This window comes from Podarcis filfolensis, assembly GCF_964270895.1.
Source record: "Podarcis filfolensis genome assembly, chromosome: 2".
Classification (NCBI taxonomy): Eukaryota; Metazoa; Chordata; class Lepidosauria; order Squamata; family Lacertidae; genus Podarcis; species Podarcis filfolensis.
Window position 1 is genome coordinate 41,911,292 of NC_139605.1, and position 19,758 is coordinate 41,931,049.

A 19,758-nucleotide genomic window follows, 5' to 3' on the forward strand; every position below is an offset into this window, starting at 1 on the left:
CCGCCGAGGCTGGTTTGCTGGCTCCCTCCCTCGCGCTGCTGCTTCTGGGTCGCAGCCAAGTGTACAAGCGGCGAAACCTACAGGGGAAGAGAAGGAACAGCGCCGTTAGCTTGGCAACCCCAGCCGCCCGGCTCCACCAGCCCAGCGTCGCCTCCGGAGCGCACACGTGCTCGCCACCAAACAATCCTGCAGAGAGGAACTATTGCGCGCCGTCTGCGCCTGGAGATGTTATATATACCCCGCGGCGGCCAAGGGATTGGACCCCAGCCAGGGAGGGGGCGGAGCACGCGGAGCGGCACAACTGCGCGGGGGGGGGGGAGAAGAAGAAAACGCTGCCCCCCACCCCCGTCGGAGGCGCTGCGCACAACGCATGACAGCCCCCTTCCATTGCACTCCTGGTTTTGTCAGGCCCGTGAAACCTCCTACTGCCGCCCAGTTTTAACTTTTTTCCTTTGGGATGCCCAGATTCAAATCTCTTCCACCAATAACACTTGCGTGAAAGAAATGTCAAATAATATTGGGGCACAGGCACCTTAAAGGTTAATAATGCTCTAATCTATGGAAGTTTTGCCATAAGGTATTTAGTAGGCTTTTAAGTTTCAGGTTTATGGCACCACCTATATGGGGTGTGTTCCTGCAACAGTGTGGTGTAGTGGTGAATGCCCAGGACTAGGGCCTGGCGGGAGGTCAGGGTTCAAATCCCCACTCAGCCACAAAGCACACTGAATAACCGTGGGTCAGCCACTATCTCTTAGCCTATCCTACCTCACAGGGTTGTTGTGAGGATAAAATGTGGGGAGAAACCAGCCTTGAGGTCCTTTCAGGAAAAGGGGGACATACTGTACATGTAATTCTGAATAAGAAAAAAGACTTGTTTCTGTCTGTGGAAGTTGTATCTGCTGGAATCACCTCACAACTATGCAACTGTGAGACCACAGGAGCACATGTTCTCCTTTGAATTTTTTGGTTCTCCGTCTTCTTCTGCCGTTGCTTTTAAAGCTAAACAACAACAAAAAAAGAGTAGCGGTGCCAGCCCCCCAAGGTCACGACAGGATGCCGTGACAGCCACCTGTTCGGATGGCTTTAAAAGAGGACCGTCCAAATTCATGGCCATCAGTGGCTCTGTTCTACCTCCCGTGCCAGAGGCAGGGAACATAAGAAAAGCAGGGCTTTTCTTACAGTCTCATGCATGTAGGATCAACATCAGAGAACAGCACTGTTAGGCTCACATCCAAGTAAGGGCCCACAGCTGAACCCCATGCCTTCCTTTGTCAATTTTGGCAAGGAGGGGAGGCCTGCTGGAGGAGGTAGGCCCATTGGGGGCATCTTGCCCAGGAGGTCTTCCCCAAGAATATGGAAGCAGTGATGAATCACAGCACAATCCACTTTCATCCACAACCCATCACTTTGTCAGTCTGGAGAGGGTAAATTTCCTTTAAGACTGAGGTCTCCAAACATGGCACCTGTAGGCACCCTGGCACCCTCAGGCAAGGCCCACTGCTCCTCTCAATTTGTGTGTAAGGAGGCTTTTCAGTGCTGTTTTCAGGTGGTTGCCTGCTGTTTCTTTGTCTGTTTTTTATTTCTTTTGGGGAGAGTCGGTCATTGTCACTCTTTCACAAATAAGGTTCTGAAGCATTGTCAGATTTCGTTGTGTGGAATATGTGTTTTCCTGCCCAGAGCAATTCATTGGGGGTTTTGTTCTAAATGTGCCCCCAAAAGGTTGTGCACTCCTGCTTTAAGATATGATGAGCTGGAAGCCACCAAGGAGTGAGGAGGTGTGGCCAGCTGCAGAGAGGGCGTGGGAGAGAACAAGCTGGAAAATCAGTCAAGGTGGAAGCCTCCTGTTTTAAATCATAAAAAAATGTCACTAGCTTACAACAGTTTCTAGCCTTCTAGAACAGTCTCTAACACCTAGTGGTCTACACAAGTGAATACCAATCCTACATGGGCTTGGATCCCCCCCCCCCCCGGTGCTTTAACAACTTTGTGACTAGGAGAAGTTCAGTGGGAAAGCGTTGACTTTCATTTCTGCCTGGAATGAATAAGAAGCTGCCTTATGCCAAGATGGCCCATTGGCTCATCTAGCTCATGATTGGTCACACTGATTGGCAGCAGCTCTCCAGGGTTTCAGGCCTGGGTTTCCCACTCCTCCTTGGAGATGCAAGGGATTGAATCTGGGAACTTCTTCATACTCAACCACTGAGCTACAAACCCTTCCCCTGTTAATAGGAAATGTGTATAGGATCAGCCTGCCTTTTCAGCCAAGCGCCGTGTTTGGATGTTCTAATGCAGGGATCACCACCCATGGGTGCCATGCTTTCCTTGGTGCCCCTGGAATGAAGCGCAGATTTCCCAGATTTCATGGTTTTTTACTAAAGTAAGTTTGTCATTTTTGGAACCTGAGATTTGAGGCAAAGCATGCAAACACCATTCTTCTCATTTTGTTTGTGAGAAATTCACCTCCTCCACCCTTTCAATGTTTTATTTTGCCCCACCCCAGGAAAAATACCCACCCTAAGAAAATATCTGAGGATGCTCATGTGAGAGAGAGGGAAGGCTGCACTAGAAAGAAAGAGGGATGGGGCGGGGGAAGTTAAAAGAAGTGGAAATAAACTATCTCTTTGTAGACTTTTGCTGTGCTTCTCAGTTAGCAGGCTTCTTATTTTTTTACCCAAATGCTCGCTTAGACACTTAAATATATTAGTCTACCTGTATTTATGTTCTGACTGTTCTTCAATTTCCTATCCTCCAGGACTCTCACCACAAGAATTCTGGCTGTGGGCTTGGTCCTTTTTGAGCTTGTTCTGCGTTCGGATTTATTGGTAAGGGCGACTGGCTTTTTGAATCATGAGCTCAGATTCCTCTTCTTTCAGAAACTTCCTTTCTATGGTTGTGTTAGTCACAAAAGCACTGTGTATCTGACTGTGGCTATTTGCTCAACCACAAAACAGGAAAGAAGAGCTATGTGCCATAAATGTAACTGGCACATCCCCAAGATAACGGATGTACACATCATAGCATATGGCTAAGTGGCCTGTGCCACAAACAGCGCATGTCACGTTAGGGGAGGCATGGCGGAAAGGACTCCAGCAGCCCCCATCTGCAATGTCTTTTGGTGTGCTTCCAGAAGCCCTTCCCTGAGATTTAAAGAGAATATGTCATACTTGGATAATTCCTTTCCTGTCATCATGATAGTTAGGAACAGTAATTGCATTTCCTAGCCAGCCATTGAAATGCCACGAAGAGCAATGCCTGTGAGGTGCCCTCTGAGCTGATGCCAAGTCCAATGTATTTATGGAGACAGAGGGGTTGAGAGACCAAGCAATGTGTTTTGGGTCATGGAGGAAACCAACTTTAGTGCAATGTTGTGGATATTTCATAGATTCCCATTGGCACTGTGAGAATGACACATGCTCCTGCCTTTCCAGTTTGATTCAAGGTGGAGTGTTTGTTGCAAACTTACAGCGCCTTGCCCCTCATCCAGATTTGGCCACAGCACAATGGCTTGCTGCCGAGATGGGAAGGAAGGGAGAAGCAGATTCCAAACTAATGCAAATGTCAGAGACGCTTGGAAGACTTGTCAGCCATGGAAAGAGCTATGATCGGAGCAAGCCTGGCAGGGAGGTTCATGTTCCCAGCAGTTGCTGGAAAACAGAATTAATCAGTGGATGAACTGTAGCATTATCTCTTATTGTGGCCAGGATGCTGCCCAACCATGCCTACTCAGGAGTAAACCCTACTGAATTCAGTGAGGCTTACTCCCAGGTAAGTGGGATTAGGATTGGGGCCTTAGCCATCACCAGCAGTGAAGGACTTGCAGGTGCCGGAGAACTTTAATTGCCTGCCAGACTAGCTGTCAAGTGGTGGAAGAGCCACTGTTGCCTCTCAGAAACAAGCCCCAGTGATAGTTGGGGTCATATTATGGTTCCCTGCTCCAGATTCCAATAACTCCAGAGCAGTTATGGGTAGTGCCTGAATTTAAACTTTACTTTTGCTATTGTCCTAAAAGTAAAAGTATTATAAGGTGGGATTTTTGTTTTGTTTTAAGTATGAATAACCTACTAAGGGGCTGGCCCACCCATTCGATAAACTGAGCACAGTAAATGGCTTATAGGCAACTATGCAGCTAGCTGCCAGCTGCAACTCATGACTACGCATGGCCTTTTGATACTTCGGCTGGTTGTTCTGGTTCTTCCTATAAAGGGGGAAATAACTGCTTTTATAGTTATACTGTTGTTAGGAGGGATGTTTGGTGTAGGCTGCTGGTAACCAGCGTTATGAAACATTAACACAAAACACCCAAGACTTGAGATGGAATCAGCAAGTAAAAATAAATAAAGTTTCTTTTAACCACGTACTTAGTAAAAAGTTTTTGATCTGATAACAGTAGAAAGTATGTATGTCATAGGAGCTATAGAATCTACCAGCCACTGATTTCAAATATCTAGATTTTATGCTTAGCTTTTGCATCTGTTCTCACAATTTTTTCTGAATCTGTGTATGTTTGATATTTTTATTTAACTGGATTAACCTGTATGTTCCTTGGAGGAGCATCCATTCATAGACTGCCATTGTGGAAGAGCCCCTCCAACTTATCATTATATTGATACACTTAAGCTGTACACAAACTTCTGTTTACTCTGCATTCACTAGTTTGGGAAGTGGTATACGCACAGTGATAGCCACAATTCATATCTATGCTAGAGGTTTGTTTTTTTAAATACTATGTTTTGATGTGTTTTCCGCCAAAGCAGCTTTAATCCAAATTGAGAAAAAGAACGACATAGCTGTGTTTCAAGCCAATAACATGTACATAGCGACAGAGCAGTGGTAACCAACATGGTGCCAACCAGATGTTATTGGTATATCACCTCCATCATCCCTGGCCAGTGGCCATGCTAGCTGTGGCTGATGGAAGTTTTACTCCAGTAACATCTGGAGGGCATCACATGGACTACCATTGCACTAGAGCAGGCTTCCTCAAACTCAGCCCTCCAGAGGTTTTGAGACTACAATTCCCATCATCCCGGACCACTGGTCCTGCTAGCTAGGGATCATGGGAGTTATAGGCCAAAAACATCTGGAGGGCCGAGTTTGAGGAAGCCTGCACTAGAGGTACGTAGCTGGTTAAGCTAAAGATTTTGATGGCCATCAGAGTGTTGTACTATGACCTGGTAGACCAGGGTTCAAATTTCCACACAGCCATGAAGCTCACTGGGGAACTTGGGCCAGTCACTGCCTCTCAGCCTAACTTACCTCACAGGGTTGTTGTGAGGATAAACTGGGGAGTTGGAGAACAATGTGCACCACTTTGAGCTCCTTGGAGGAAAAAGTGGTATATTTTTTTCCAAATAAATAACTAACCTAATGTGCCTTCGCTTTATGGGCAGAGACTCGCTGTTGTCCAATGGAGACAGCACTCCCACGGGATCTGGAATGCCATGATTGTAACTCAGCTATGATCTCACTGGTCAGCTGTGGGAAAATTGCTTTCTTTCAGAATCAGTTCCCCATTTGTAAACTAGGAATAATAATGACCTACCAAATAGGCAACTTATCCATGGAGTGTAAAGGTACACTCAAAGATTGCCAGATACGTGGAAGAGCCCTTGGTGCTTTCATCATGCTGGCAGAGGAATCCAATGCCCAGAAAGGGAATATGTACTTTCTGATGTACCCACTGAAAATTCCTGTCCAGGTTCCCCTGAATCTGAGCAACAGCCCTGTGAATGTTCAGTGGCTGGTGAATGGAAGGAAAAAAGGAATGCCTTATAAAGTCATGGTGCTATATACAACCTGAATGCTTGCCCTTTGGTTTGCAATCTCTTTTGCAAGGTGGACTCACTGGCTACTTTTGTCAGTTCCTCCTTGGTATTCTGGTTATAAGGTAGCTACTTAAAGGTCTTAACTTTGGACAAAGATCAATTAGAAAGTAATCATACCTTGTAATATTGATAAGACAGATGCTATGTTCTAAAACAAACCATCTCGAATTCTTTCTTCCTTTAATTCATTAAATTAAATTTATTTAATTCATTCTTAATATGCCTTACAGGAACAGAAGAAGGTTCTCATACTGAGTCAGGCCATTGGTCCATCTAAGCTTAGTATTGTCAACTCTGATTGGCTGTGCCTCTCCGGGGTTTCAGAAAGGAATAGGGGGGTTTGAACCTGGGACCTTCTGCATTCAAAGCATGTGCTTTACTGCTGAACTATGGTCCTTCTACTCCACCAAGAAAATAAAAGAAAAACACGTCCCAAAGTATGCCTGGGAAATGAAAAGCAAACTGGGAATCAGTGGAGTTTTTTATTTTTGTATTTTTGTATAATGCTGGTGAGATACATTCCAAGCAGACAGTACTGCATTCTGGTCCTGGCTGCCACGTTTTGAATCTATTGTTGATTCTAAGCAATCTTCAAGGGCATGCATAATGTCTTGCAGTAGTCAAGTCTAGTTGTAAATATGACCTCCACTTCTTAACAGCACAAGGCTATTCACATTTACTTGGAAACTCTGTCTTCAGTGGGGCTATGTTCCAGGGAGAAGTGTGCATAAGACTGCAGCCTAATAGTTTCTCCCTTTTAGCAATGCTATTCAAATATACAAAGGGAAGGCTGTTTTCTCATATCTGCTATGATCCCCATGCCCCCAAAATATATACAGTGGTACCTCGGGTTACATACGCTTCAGGTTATAGACTCTGCTAACCCAGAAATAGTGCCTCGGGTTAAGAACTTTGCTTCAGGATGAGAACAGAAATCGTGCTCCGGCGGCGCGGCAGCAGCAGGAGGCCCCATTAGCTAAGGTGGTGCTTCAGGTTAAGAACAGTTTCAGGTTAAGAACGAACCTCCGGAACGAATTAAGTACTTAACCAGAGGTACGACTGTAATTGACTGAGATTATTCCATAGTGCAAGTACGCTAAAGATGCTTCAGAATAGTAACTAAGTGGTGGTTAGATACCACTCCAAATGTCTGGTTCACAACTGCCTTCCAAGTGCTATTTTGAATCATGTTTTCTGCATGGTTGGTGAATATGTTTTATATACAATCAGCTTCAGATCTAGGTACATATTTAAGTCAATCAAGGGTCATTTTCCTCTGTGTGGATATCTGCTTTTTTGCAGATCAAAGTGAGGGCTGAAGCAATGTAGGTGGCAGCTCTCTGGCCCCTCTGCTTCACAGAGATGTGTGGGACCTCCCGTGAGTAGATATACATAGGATACTGCAGTCGTAATCACAGAATGATTTTGTAGCTGCTTTGAGATTCGGGAAGGAAGGGGGAGGGCGAATACCTACCCTTGCTATAAGGCAGAGACAGGCCAAGTGCTTTATCCATGATCTTTAGCTGAGACTATCTAGGGGGCCAGGATTCAGCCCCCAAAGCTGGCCGCGAGTATCATTAACGTTTGCTTGTAAAGTGAATTTGAATCCTTATTAACATCGAGCACATGTTCCAAGTTATGTTTTCATCAGGAGACACTGAAAGAAAACATACGTTGGAAACATGCGTCCAAATTTGCTGGAAGATCTTCTTCGTACTGTATATTATTACAAGTGAACTAGAGCACAGGGAAAGATCTTGGCTGTGTATTTAATGAGCAAATGTTTGTATATGTGTGTACATTACACACACATGTACTTCCACACTATCGTCAACATCAGATCCTGTTCCTTTTTGTTTGACTTCTACAGCAAACGCAGGGAAGGGAAGTTTCCTTGCCCATTCTTACATATTCCACGATTTTAGATGGATATCCAGAGGGCATTTTCCAATATGGTCTTCCCACTTCTTCCTTGAAACAATGATAGGGAGATATGGTTTTTTTTTTTAATAACTAAACACCCCCCTCCTGCCAAAAAATAGCAACTGGGGCAGGTTTGCTTGTTAATAGCATCGTTCTTCTATAGCCCTGTTGATTGGCTTTCAAAAAGCTGTTCAGAGCCTTGTGGATCAAGGCTGTTGAATGTCCTGCTGGCATTTATTTATAGATTCATAAGGCTGGAGGGGACCTCCAGTGCTGTTAAATTGTATTCATTTCTCTGAGGCAGGATCCACTAAACATAAATCATCCCAGTGGGAAACGCTTACCTGGCTTCTTGTTTTTAAAAAAACCCTGCAAGAGGATAAATAAACATTTTGAACAGTCAAAATGTTGTTCAGCCGTCCTTTCACTATCATTCCTTAAAAGAAGGTCATCCATATGGTCAGAGAATGGCATCATGTGAGCAACCCAGCGCGTTGCATGCCTAGCTTCTAGCACCCTCTCAATAATAACAGACCTTCCAATGCTCCTCAGATGAAAATAGGGACATTTCTCACTCTCCCCCCGCCAACTGACCCTCCTCAGCTCCCCATTTTTTGTCTCCTGCCCCCACAGAGCATTTCCTATCACAAGAAGGGTGAGAGCCACTACAGCAATGGAACACATGCCCTCTACCATCTTGAGAAAACCCCTTAATCCTGATTTGATTTGATTCTTTGGTAGATTTGCAAAAAAAGAAAAATACACTGCAATAAATAAATTTTAAAAGGGGTGGGATTTGACATGGATGCACAAAGCGTGTTGTTGTTGTTGTTTTAAAAAAAGACAAGCAAGACTCCTTGCTCTCTGCTCTTGCAGCCATGCCCTCTGCCTGCCCCTCAGAGCCGGCGTGTCACTCGATGCTGGGCCTCAGCAGCAGCAACCTCTGCTCCTCCTTGCCCTCTCTCCAGCAGCTGCTACAAGCTGCTCAAAGGAGGAGGCCAGCAGTGGCAGCCATGGAGAGGCAACAGAATGCTCCATTGCAGCCACCACTGCCGTCACCACTGCTCAGGCAAGCATCAGCTCATTCTCCCTGAGCTTGGGAGCAGCGCCGCTGATGGGGAAAATAGGGACATTCTGGGATCAAATCAGAAGCCAGGGTGGTTTTCATTATTCCAGGGCTGTCCCTGGAAAACAGGGACACTTGGAGAGTGTGTAAGAAGAGCTCTGGCCTTCAGCCTTTGTGCAGCCTAGCCCAGATTGCAGGCCTTCTCATAAGCCTCAAACCCCACCCCATCTCTGTCTCTGGTTCCAGCTCATGAGAGACAATATTTACTCCAGGCCTTATTCCATGGCCTTCCCTGGTCCTGCCTGACAAAGGTATGCAAAACCACATGCAAGCCAATCCTTTAAAGTAAACAACACTATATAGGCAACCATCGATCTACGTTTGTTTTCTTAAAATCGTTGGCTTTATAGATCTTAATCTTTTCCCATTAACCAAAGTTGTGGAGGTGCCAGAAGAAAGCCTTGAACTAGATCCGGAAAACCTAGTGCACCAAAATGCTCACCAGTTTCCACACTTACCTATGATACTTATGTCCTATTTTTTGTTTTTGTTTTTTTAAATAATCTTACAAGAGAAGTAACTTTTTCCATACAAGGAACATGAACTGGGTATTACATGGCTGGTTTTTGCAAACATCTACTTATGTGGTGACTTCCAGGGCACGATTTAGTTAAGCCTGGTTACTAGTCCCTCCTGCTTGTGGGGAACAAGTACTGTAGTTGTTTGCAAGCCCCTAGCATGTAGCACCCACGTAATGTTCATTTGATGCAAAATGCCATTTCCCCCAATTCACAATATTTTGGTAGCACAAGTCTGATACCATATAATCAATATGCTTGTATATTGGGGAGCTCCTGGTGTGGGGTGCAAAAAAAGTACAAAAAATACTTTTCTCCAAAATTGAAAAGCTTCCACCTTTGATGTCTGGTGCTCATTCGAACTACAGAGCGGAAGCCAGGGAGGCCAACCAGCAGGTGGCACCAGAGCCAATGATAGGTGGTCCCAACTAATTCTGGTTTCCTTCCCATCCTCCTCCCTGCTAAGTTCTATAAAGGAAACAATGAGACTAAGGAGGAGGCTGACAACTAGTGTCCCATACCTCTCTTATTGCTGGTTGTAATGAGGCAGGTTTGTGGGGGCTGCCTGCGGGCAGACTTGGTGGGACAGTGCCCCACAAAGCATCCACTGGCTTCTATACTAATGCCATAGTTAGATCTCGGCAAGAAAAGCTTCTCTGCTGGAGACCTTTTTGGGGTTTTTTCCTGAGGATAATAACAATTTCATTGTCATTATTTCATCAAGGAGTGGTTTTGCAGCTTTGCTTCCAACGGAAGAAGGGTGTGGGAGAGACAACTATTGCTGGCGTTCACTGATACTAGTAAAACGAGAGTGTATGGTTGCGGCTGACTAATGCAGCCTTGAGGTTTGCTTCATGCTAACCAGCTTTTATCATAATCTTATGTGCTTGTATATTTCTGAAGACCTCCATATCGCAGAGTGCTTGCAGAACAGCCCTGGGGCAAGAAAGATCCCGTGCATACTTGGATCAATCCCCAAACATCCTGCATTTTGCAGCAAGAGCTCACCATGATCTTGGGAGATAAAGCAATTGAGATTAATATTAAAATGCTAATGTAACATCTGCAAAAGTTTTAGGAGACTGAGAACTGGTTGCAGCTAAAGATATTGGTCTTTGTTCTACTGGCCAGGCAAACAAACAAAAGCCAGTTTCCCTCATGCATTTTACATAGCTGTGCTTGGTGAATATAGTTTCGACATGTATAGCAGCAAAAGATGCACATTAAAAAATATTGCACAGCATCTACACAGCAGGAGTAAACAATTAGTTTATGAAGAGGCATTCTGCTTTGAAGAGGCATCTAATGTCAGCAGCAATGATTTGTACAGAAGAAGAGATGGCATTTGTCTCCTTTATTCTTTTTCTTTTTTTAAAGACCTCCCTGGATGATCCAACGTGCAGGGAAAGGTTTGTGCCTCATTTTTTTCCGCGGCTTGTGGGCAGGCAGCCTGGGTATGGCCTTTGAAACAACTGGGGCAAAAAATAATAATGTTGCAACCAGATGTTTTTGGAAAATTAGCACTTGATTTAAAATATTTATAAGTTTGCAGCCACGTAAGAATCTTGTGTAAACATGAGGCCTCTTTGTATGTTTCAACAAAAGCACATGAATCACAACAAGCTACAGAGTTCAAGTAATTGACACATTTGGTACTTTAGCATACACTTCTAAGTCATTTTGTACCTGGGAGGTACATATTGCTAAATATCCATTTTCGGCATTCAGGAACTATAGTATTGGGGAAACATAACAATTTGCTATTAGGTAGGTAGGTAGCTAGATGATAGATAAATAGATGATAGATAGATAGATAGATGACAATTAGCTGTCAAGTGGCTGAGATCAATAGATCAAAACTTATTGTTTCGATCAATAGATCAAAACAGGGAAACTTACAACCCAGCCTTAAACATACATTAAATCAGAAGTCAACCCACTTCCGTTGGAGCTATTCCAAGTAAATGTTAAGACTCTTCATATCAATGCAACTCTAATTACAGTCTTTCTATTACACCCCAACTCCCAAACAAAACAAAAATCACCCTAGGTTTTGGACTTCCTTGAGACTGCAGCTTAAAGCTGCGATGGGAAACCTGTGGCCTGTCAAATGGCGTTGGACTTGAATTCCCATCAGCCCCAGCCAGCATGACCAATGGTTAGAAAGAATGGGAGCTGAATTTCAGCATCATCCAAAGGGCCTTAGGTCCCTCCTCCCTAGCTTAAGGCATCCTATGAAGAGAAACATGGCTAAGAAATTTGGCCAGTCTCGGGTTTACATTCTTTTTGTCCTGTACATTGGTGCCCTTAGCCAAAGCAGAGAACAGAACCAATCACACAAAAGGTGGACGTAAAGAGATCTGCATTGCAACTGCAGCCTCTGAATAACAAATAATTTTGCCCAAGCTGTGAATGTTTAAACGAAATACCTACACTTCTCTGTTTGTTTTGCTTTGTCATTTTTCAGACTCTGAGACAGAAACAAGTATAGAATATTGGCCCTGGTCTTCCTTTAGACATCTGGAGGGCCTTTTACAGGGCAGGCACTTTCAATCAAAGCTATCCTGGGTGGCCGCTGCTCAATAATCTACAAACCTACAAACCAAAGCACATATGCACACATTATTTTCCACAGGCTTTCTTAAAGCCAATGCACGCAGGTACATCGACTCCTTCTTGAATTTGCACACTCTTTCCTAGTGTTATCAGACTCTAGAAGAATACTTTTTGCAGCAGTCAGCTCCAATTCCTTTGATAAGGCTGGCTTTTTGTTGCTGTAGTTTAAGCTGCCAAAATCACAGAGATGGTTGCCATGTGCTCTTCTTGTGTCCAGCCTGGTTTATACTAGGAATATAAGAAGCTGCCTTGAAGTAAGTCAGGTCAATCTCTCTCAGTCTTGTCTACACTGACTGGCAGTGACTTTCTCAGGTTTCAGATGGGTCTCTCCTAACCCCACTTGGAGTTGCCAGGGATTGAACCTGGAGACCTCCTGAGACCTCGACTGCTTAGCTGCAAACCTTTCCCTACAATGAACTTTGGATGCTCTGTCCTATACATGAGAAGAATTGCATGGAGAGCTTGCTTGTGCAAACTAGTCATTGCTTCTTTCCAGAAATGCTCTCATACATACAATGCGCCCCCATCTTGTTCATCAAAAGACTGATGAAAGGCGCCGAGACTTCTGGGTGGGTCACAAATTGTACAAACCTGGCATCATGGAACATATAGTATTTTAGATTCCAACTTCCAATGGGAATGTCAAAGTGATTCATAAGGTGTTTTTGCTTTTTAATGACAGAGAAGATCCATACTTTTTCTAACTCAGAGATTTTCATCCAAATTTATTCCCAGCACCATTGTCTGTCCTTGTATGCTTAAAGCAAACACAGAAATGCATTTCTCCTTATACCTAGCGCCTTGCAGGATTGAGCCCTACTGGGAAATTGCTATGAGCTAAGGGAGGCAGAGTTAGATCTCCAGATAGATCACAAGAAAGGGCCAGGGGAGGGAGAGGGTAGTCAACATCATTCCAATGAATTAGAGATCAGATTTTAAAAATGCAAGACTTCTGTTCTACACTTGCCTCTACCATTGTTATAGCATGTGGCAGAGGAGGAACAAGATTGCCTTTCATCTCTGTTTAGCAATCTTTACAATGGAGATAATAAATCACAGTCTCTTAGTGAATTGCTCTAAGTTCAGTGGATAAAAAGCATTGGCCATAAACTAGACAAAAGGTCATGGGTGGTGAAGAAGCCAGTATGTTTATCAACACTATAAGGCTCACTGCGCTTATTTTGTAGCTTGGTGTCCCTCCTCTTGCGCTGGAAAGAAGGCAAGCGACTGATAATGGAAATTAGGGGTCCATCCTATTATGCATGTCCAGCTGACAGCAACAAAACAAAAAACTCCAATTACAATACAGATGCATTTTAATTCAAACTGAGTTCTGCTTAAGCAGCACTGAATTAATTGCTATGGAGTCATGCAGGAGGCATCTCGCACAAGCCTCCTAGTGAAATAAATCATACAGTATTTTATGTACATAGGCTTCTTTCCCCCTCCTGGTGAAGACTGAAACAGAGTCTCAGATCAATTATCTGAGAATAATCATATTTAAATTGGTTGGCTACTCTGCAAATGAGCAGTTTGAAGTCTGCAGCTTAAATTGCATGTTTGGCACAGTTACTCATGGCTAGGCCTATTCACAGCAAGAAGTCTGATCTTGGGTGAATTATTTAACCGGCTGGTTGCATGTTCATGCTGCACTCCTAAAAGAATAATGCCTTGTTCAAGCCACCAGTGCAAACAGACCAAATGCGTGGGTGCAGAGAGGAATACTATTATGACTTCAGGCTCCACCCGCAACCTCCACATACGAAAATGAGTCAATGAATATGGAGGTTACAGGTGGAGTCTACTGAGTTTGAGATAACTACATTGTCTGCATGCATAGCACAGTATTCTTACTGAAATCAGTTGAGTGGCTTTTCAAACAAACATGCATATAGAACCAGGTTGCATTGCATCAGTTGTTTATTATATTTATTATTTAAATTATATACCATTTATATGCCCAAACAGCCTCAAGGCGCTTTACAACTATGCGTTCAATTGTAAAATCCATACATAATTAAAATACACAATGATTCCACCGGAGCAGTAAAACACCCTTAATTAAAATAGACAATAAAACAAGGCAGCTGAAAAGCATGACAATTAAAGTGGTTAAAATCCCTGCATCTCAATGCTGGGGGAAAAGCTGCTCTCGCTAAAATTTCTGACTGCCATTCGTGTGGCCAGATGAAAAAGAAGACAGGGCTTCTTTAACAATAAGGCAGAAGGGGTTTTCAGCAGGTGTTGCTTGTCATGCAGCACGGCCAGCTCAACCCCACAAAGCTGCACCTGCTGATATTCCCTTTCCTGCGTAAATATTAAAGGTGCAGGAGACCTGTCCTTCCTCGACACAACACAACCCGCACACCCAAATTGTCACACAATGAGGCTTGCTGGGGGTTGGGGAAAGTGGCAGCTGTGTTGTAGCTTCTCCTGTCATGAGGGAAAAGCTTCATTGGCTCAGTATCTGCATAAGGTGTGAAAGATACAGAAATGGGGCCAGTGAGAAGATGGCAGCTTTTCTAGGAAAGCCCTCGTTCAGTGGTAGAGCATACAGAAGATCTCAGGATCAATCCCAAACATCTGCACAAGTTTTAGAAGACATCTGAAGGCAGCCCTGTACAGTGGTACCTCGGGTTAAGTACTTAATTCATTCCAGAGGTCCGTTCTTAACCTGAAACTGTTCTTAACCTGAAGCACCACTTTAGCTAATGGGGCCTCCTGCTGCTGCCATGCCACCGGAGCATGATTTCTGTTCTCATCCTGAAGCAAAGTTCTTAACCCAAGGTATTATTTCTGGGTTAGCAGAGTCTGTAACCTGAAGCGTATGTAACCTGAAGCGTATGTAACCCGAGGTACCACTGTATCGGGAAGTTTTTAATGTTAGATGTTTTATTATGTGTTTATATGTGCTGTAAGCCGCCCAGAGTGGCTTGGGAAGCCCAGCCAGATGGGCGAGGTATGCATGATAAAATTATTGTTATTATCTGCAGGTAGGGCTGGATCTGAATCCCTAGAGAGCCACTGCTTGTTTATATAGATAACACTAAGCTAAGTAGATCAATGGATGACTCAGTCTTAAGTCACCCTCCTGTGTCCCATAAGCTGCTTGGGGGTACTGAAAACTCTGTGGCTCATGGGTGTGGCAGACAACATGGGTTCAGAATAGCCAAGAGTATTAGAGAACATAGACCAAAAAAGGGGCGCCTTTGTCCTGTTTGTCCTGTCTTACGGTACCTGCTGCCTCTTTGCTTCGTTGTCAACCAACAGAAGAAAGTAAGAAAGAAATGTCTCCTTCAAGAAGGGCCGAATATGAGCCCTAGCTTGCAGTACTTGCCAGGCAGGTCAGACCTGAGGGAAAAGGCCCTGAGGCTGTAGTTAATGATAATAAAGCAATAGAGCAATAAAGGAGGAGGAAGCATCTTCGCAAGCCTGGCAGGCACCTGCTTTCACCACAGAGACATAGATCCACCCCCCAGGGTGCCATGCAGAAGTCTTGGGCCGCAGCTGGGGCCAAGGGGTTTTCTCAGTAAGGATAATATTAGCACACAGGGGGATTTGGGGAGATGCAGAAGTGATAAAAACTGCATGTTCTGAAATGGAGGTGAGAGTTGCTCTGTGGCTGGACCTTAGGTCTTGCTTGTAATACGGGGTGGGGATTCAGTTCTACCCAATTTTTACTTGCCGACACAATGCGTGAACGGAGGAGGAACGGCCATCTTCCAAAATCTGCACCTTTCCAGATTTCACAGTACAGTTCTCTAGCCAAGTAGCGTCCTCAAAAATGTATACACTAGGGGTAATTGTGTATTTATTAGTGGAAATAAAATGGCGAAACACATCAGGCAAGGTAAAATTGCTTTGCAAAAATGTGTACATTGAGTGAAATTGCATTCAAAAATGTGTATATGAGGAGAATTTCACACTAACATGATGAGAATGGAGGGAGGTCACAAACTTGTGTGGAAATGTGAACTAAAAATTGGAAAAATTAGAAAGCGAGACAAGAAAAATGAAAATTGACAGGTTTGTCCATCCCTGATTTGTAGGCAGATGGCCTGAGGTTCAACCCTTGGCATTTCCAGTCTTAGAGGGCTGGCACTTGTCTATGTGCAAAGGGTACAACTTGGAGTATAAGGAAGTTTAGCCAGCGTGGTGTAGTGGCTAGAGTGTCAGACTAGGACCTGAAAGACCAGGGTTCAAATCCCTGCTTGGCCATGAAGCTCACGGGGTGACCTTGGTTCAGTTGCCACCGCTCAGCCTAACCTACCTCACAGGGTTGTTGTTGGGACTGAAATGGGGGAAGACTGTGTGCTACCATGAGGTCCTTGGAGAAAAAGGTAGACTTGAAATAATAAGTAAATAAATCCCCTGTCCTTTGCCCCTGTTGCCCCCCCTGGCCTACTTTCCCTCTGGTCATTCTATGTGGGATTAGTGCCATCCTAGATCTTACTCAGAAGTAAGTTCCCAAGAAAGTATTAACAGAACCTAGTACCCACATGTGTGATGTGGCAGGCTAATTCAGGGAAAGGGGGGCTTTGTGTTGCTATGAAAGAGAAATCCTTCTTCATCAACTGCAAATCATCCAGCAATCTGCCAGTAGTTCCAATTTACCTTCTGCCCACTCCCTGGCTGAACTACTTTCCAGCAGCAGACTGGGAACCATTTGGTTTAGTGCACTGTTCTTACAACTTCAGCTAACTATATTATTGTGCCACCAGGGCTTTACAGGGGTGGGGAGAGAGATTAAACCATAACAAGTAGAGCTGTGTTTGATGTTGTTCCAGCTCCTTCATGGGCAAATTCCTTGCCACCCCACCTATCAAGCTGTGAGCAGAATCAATATACGGTAACCCATTAGCCTGAGAGAATGAACAGGATCCCAAAGCTGTTTGTTTGTTTGTACCCTGCCTTGTTCCCTGATGGGACTCAGTTGCTTTTCCTTGCAGCTTTACTGTGTGTCCATTATTGCCTGTCCCCAGTTCATCTGGTGACTATATGAATATCTAAGAGACCTGCAGGAGAAAATGAAAAGATGAATGTTTGCATTGGTGGTTCTGCACTCTTTACCTACCCATTGATTACTTTTATGAAATGGGCTGAAAGCTTGTTGCGTTGTCATAATCGACCAGCTAATTCCAACAGATGGTGGAAAGTCAAGGAGGCGAGCAGAACAGGAATGGGAAGGTGCAGTTTGCTGGTCAAAGTCTCTTTTGGCCTGAGCACAGTAAGAATGATTGTGAGAGATCTCGGTTGCGATAATGAGACAAGGCTTGTAAAGCAACTTTTACACCAACCGACTACCACAGATTTGAGGAGTAGTCATAAGATTACAAAATTTGACCCGCTGAGCAAGGACAGGAAGGAAAACATTTCATTCTGTTTGGATGACTAAATATATGTCATTGTTAAGAATTGCCATAGTTCCCACTAAAATAAATGATACATTTCAGTGCCGAATGAGGAGCTCGTGGTGTGTGTTTTGGACTAAAGCTGAACGAAAGAACCAGTATTCAGCAATATTCCCTTAATGGAGGATGTAAAAAAGCCAGGATGCAGAGGCCTGGTGCCACCTACCGCCTGCAAATAAAACTAGCAAGGGGTTTGTTAGTGAAAACCAAGCATTCAAATACTAGTGGCAATCTTTAAAGCCCAGAAAATCCTGGGCTGTGTGTTCTTTCAGGAGCAGCTCTTCATTACTATGCTGGGAGAGCTGTCCTCTAAATACTTTCTTTTCAGTAAAATCTGTGGGTGGCACCATTATTATGGAAAAGGTTGTCCAGTGAAGCATGTGATGCAACACCCCCAATGTATTTTTTTTGCCAGTTTTTAAAAAAGTTATATTACATTTCCATCTCATTTCTAATACAGTGGTACCTCAGGTTAAGAACTTAATTCGTTCTGGAGGTCCGTTCTTAACCTGAAACTGTTCTTAACCTGAGGTACCACTTTAGCTAATGGGGCCTGCCGCTGCTGCTGCATGATTTCTGTTCTCATCCTGAAGCAAAGTTCTTAACTTGAGGTACTATTTCTGGGTTAGTGGAGTCTGTAACCTGAAGTGTCTGTAACCTGAAGCATCTGTAACCTGAGGTACCACGGTACTCAGGAGCACTGCTGCAATAGTTTTGCGTATTTGACCTGTGTGTTATGTTAATCCCATCCAAACTCGGAGGGCGGGGGAAAGAGACACAGGATTAAACCAGCTCAACATATTCAAGGCTGTTCTTTTGAATGCTGTGCAAAGGTGCTTTCTTATGCCGGGCTCCGTACATATGCACCTGTGAACTTGTATCTTGGAGGCTCCAGGTTTTAGGGGCTCTTGGGCAAGGTATCTTCAGCGGAGTCTCCTCTCTGTTGGGCCCCATCTACTCTCCACGGAACTGCCCTTGGCTTGCCCTCCCACTCTCTGCTCAGTGCACACAACTTCCCAGAGGGAGAGCACAAGGAAAGACTTTGCTCTTGCCTAGGGATGAGGAAGAAATTTCATTTGGTTTGCAGTTCAGTGCAAAACTATCTGATTTGCACTTCCCAAAACAATACACCATCCAGCACATAAAATTCGCACTTCCCTTAGTTTTGCATGAAATGATGTGCGTGGAAATCTGGGTATTAGGGGGAAGTGCACCTATATTTGTGGAAATGCATTATATTACAGCAAGCTGCATGACAAAATGTGTCTGTTAGGAGAAATGTGCACTTGGATGCTGACAAATTCTTGTGAGGTCTTTATTTTATTTTATTTTAAAAAGCGGTGAACTGAATTTAAGACTAGACAAAATGAGAAACAGAGAAACAAATGTCCATCCCTGCCCTTGTCATTGCCTTCCTTCTCACTCTGGCCATTCCATGCATGCATGCTTGCAATGGGGAAACTGGCAGCATCCACAAAATTGCAGCAGATGAACAGGCAGAATCCCAAAGGTTGAAGAGGAGGCAGGGTTAGGAGGCTCTAGAGCAGCCTTTCTCAACCTGTGGGTCCCCAGACATTGTTGAACTACAACTCCCACCACCCCTAACTAGCAAGGCCAGAGCTCAGGGATCATGGGAGTTGTAGTCCAACAACATCTGGGGACCCACAGGTTGAGAACCGCTGCTCTAGAGCATGGTCTTCACATGGTGCAGACCTTGGCAAGCACCTAGCAATCTTCACCCATGACACCAGCCCTGCACTGTTATGGCATTTTCATAAGCAACAGTAAACGTCCTTTTAGGAGAAACTGGTTACTTGCAAATGGGCAGCTGCAGGACAAAATTTGGAAAAGAGGCATTAAAAAAAATCATTATATATTCTGGGTCCTAAGAAGTTAAGCAGGGAATGTTAGAAGCTCCCACATGGATTTGATCTTAAGGTACTTCCAGATGTCGCCTTTCCCAGTAATGGTAGCAACAACACGGTTCAACAGGAAGCACCCCTATGTTTGCTTCGCATTCAAATTGCACATAGAGGAAGCACAGAAACAGACGGACGTTTCTCTTGTGAAAGCAGGTCTATCATAAAATTGGGTCAATAAACTTCTGGGGAGCCTGGGCTGCGTATCAGTCGATCAGCACTAATCGAAGGTAGAGAATTAGGCAAGAGCATTTGTGAATATTCTCCTCTAACGCTCCAGGCATGCAATTATGTCATTGAAAAACCCACTCACCTTACAATTGCCTCATCGCCCTTCTGCTGTGAGGAAACACTATAATGTCCTCACAGACGGCAGAGGGGGAAGTGTGTTGTTGAAAGTGAGGCACAGAAAACTGCTGA

The 19,758-nt window shown here is 44.2% G+C and overlaps 1 protein-coding gene and 1 long non-coding RNA gene across 5 annotated transcripts in view; one reads left to right on the top strand and one right to left on the bottom strand.

Moving 5' to 3' along the window:
* The window catches only part of FLNB (filamin B), an 83,658-nt gene extending 83,398 nt beyond the window's left edge, over positions 1–260 (bottom strand). Inside the window, exon 1 of one of the 2 annotated variants that reach the window (XM_083602826.1) lies at positions 19–260. The gene's annotated coding sequence lies outside the window, so the exon portion shown is untranslated. The remainder of the gene's footprint in view (positions 1–18) is intronic. The other variant, XM_083602825.1, reaches the window with a different exon arrangement.
* Positions 204–4,354, top strand: LOC310757685. Of its 3 annotated transcripts, XR_014545409.1 has the most exons (3): positions 304–1,830; positions 2,753–2,822; positions 3,429–4,354. It is a non-coding gene; the product is annotated as an uncharacterized lncRNA (long non-coding RNA). The 3 variants fall into 3 exon arrangements; XR_014545408.1 differs by lacking the exon at positions 304–1,830 and adding an exon at positions 204–295 and having other exon boundaries at positions 2,753–4,354; XR_014545410.1 differs by having other exon boundaries at positions 304–577; positions 2,753–4,354.
* Positions 4,355–19,758: the final 15,404 nt, after the last annotated feature.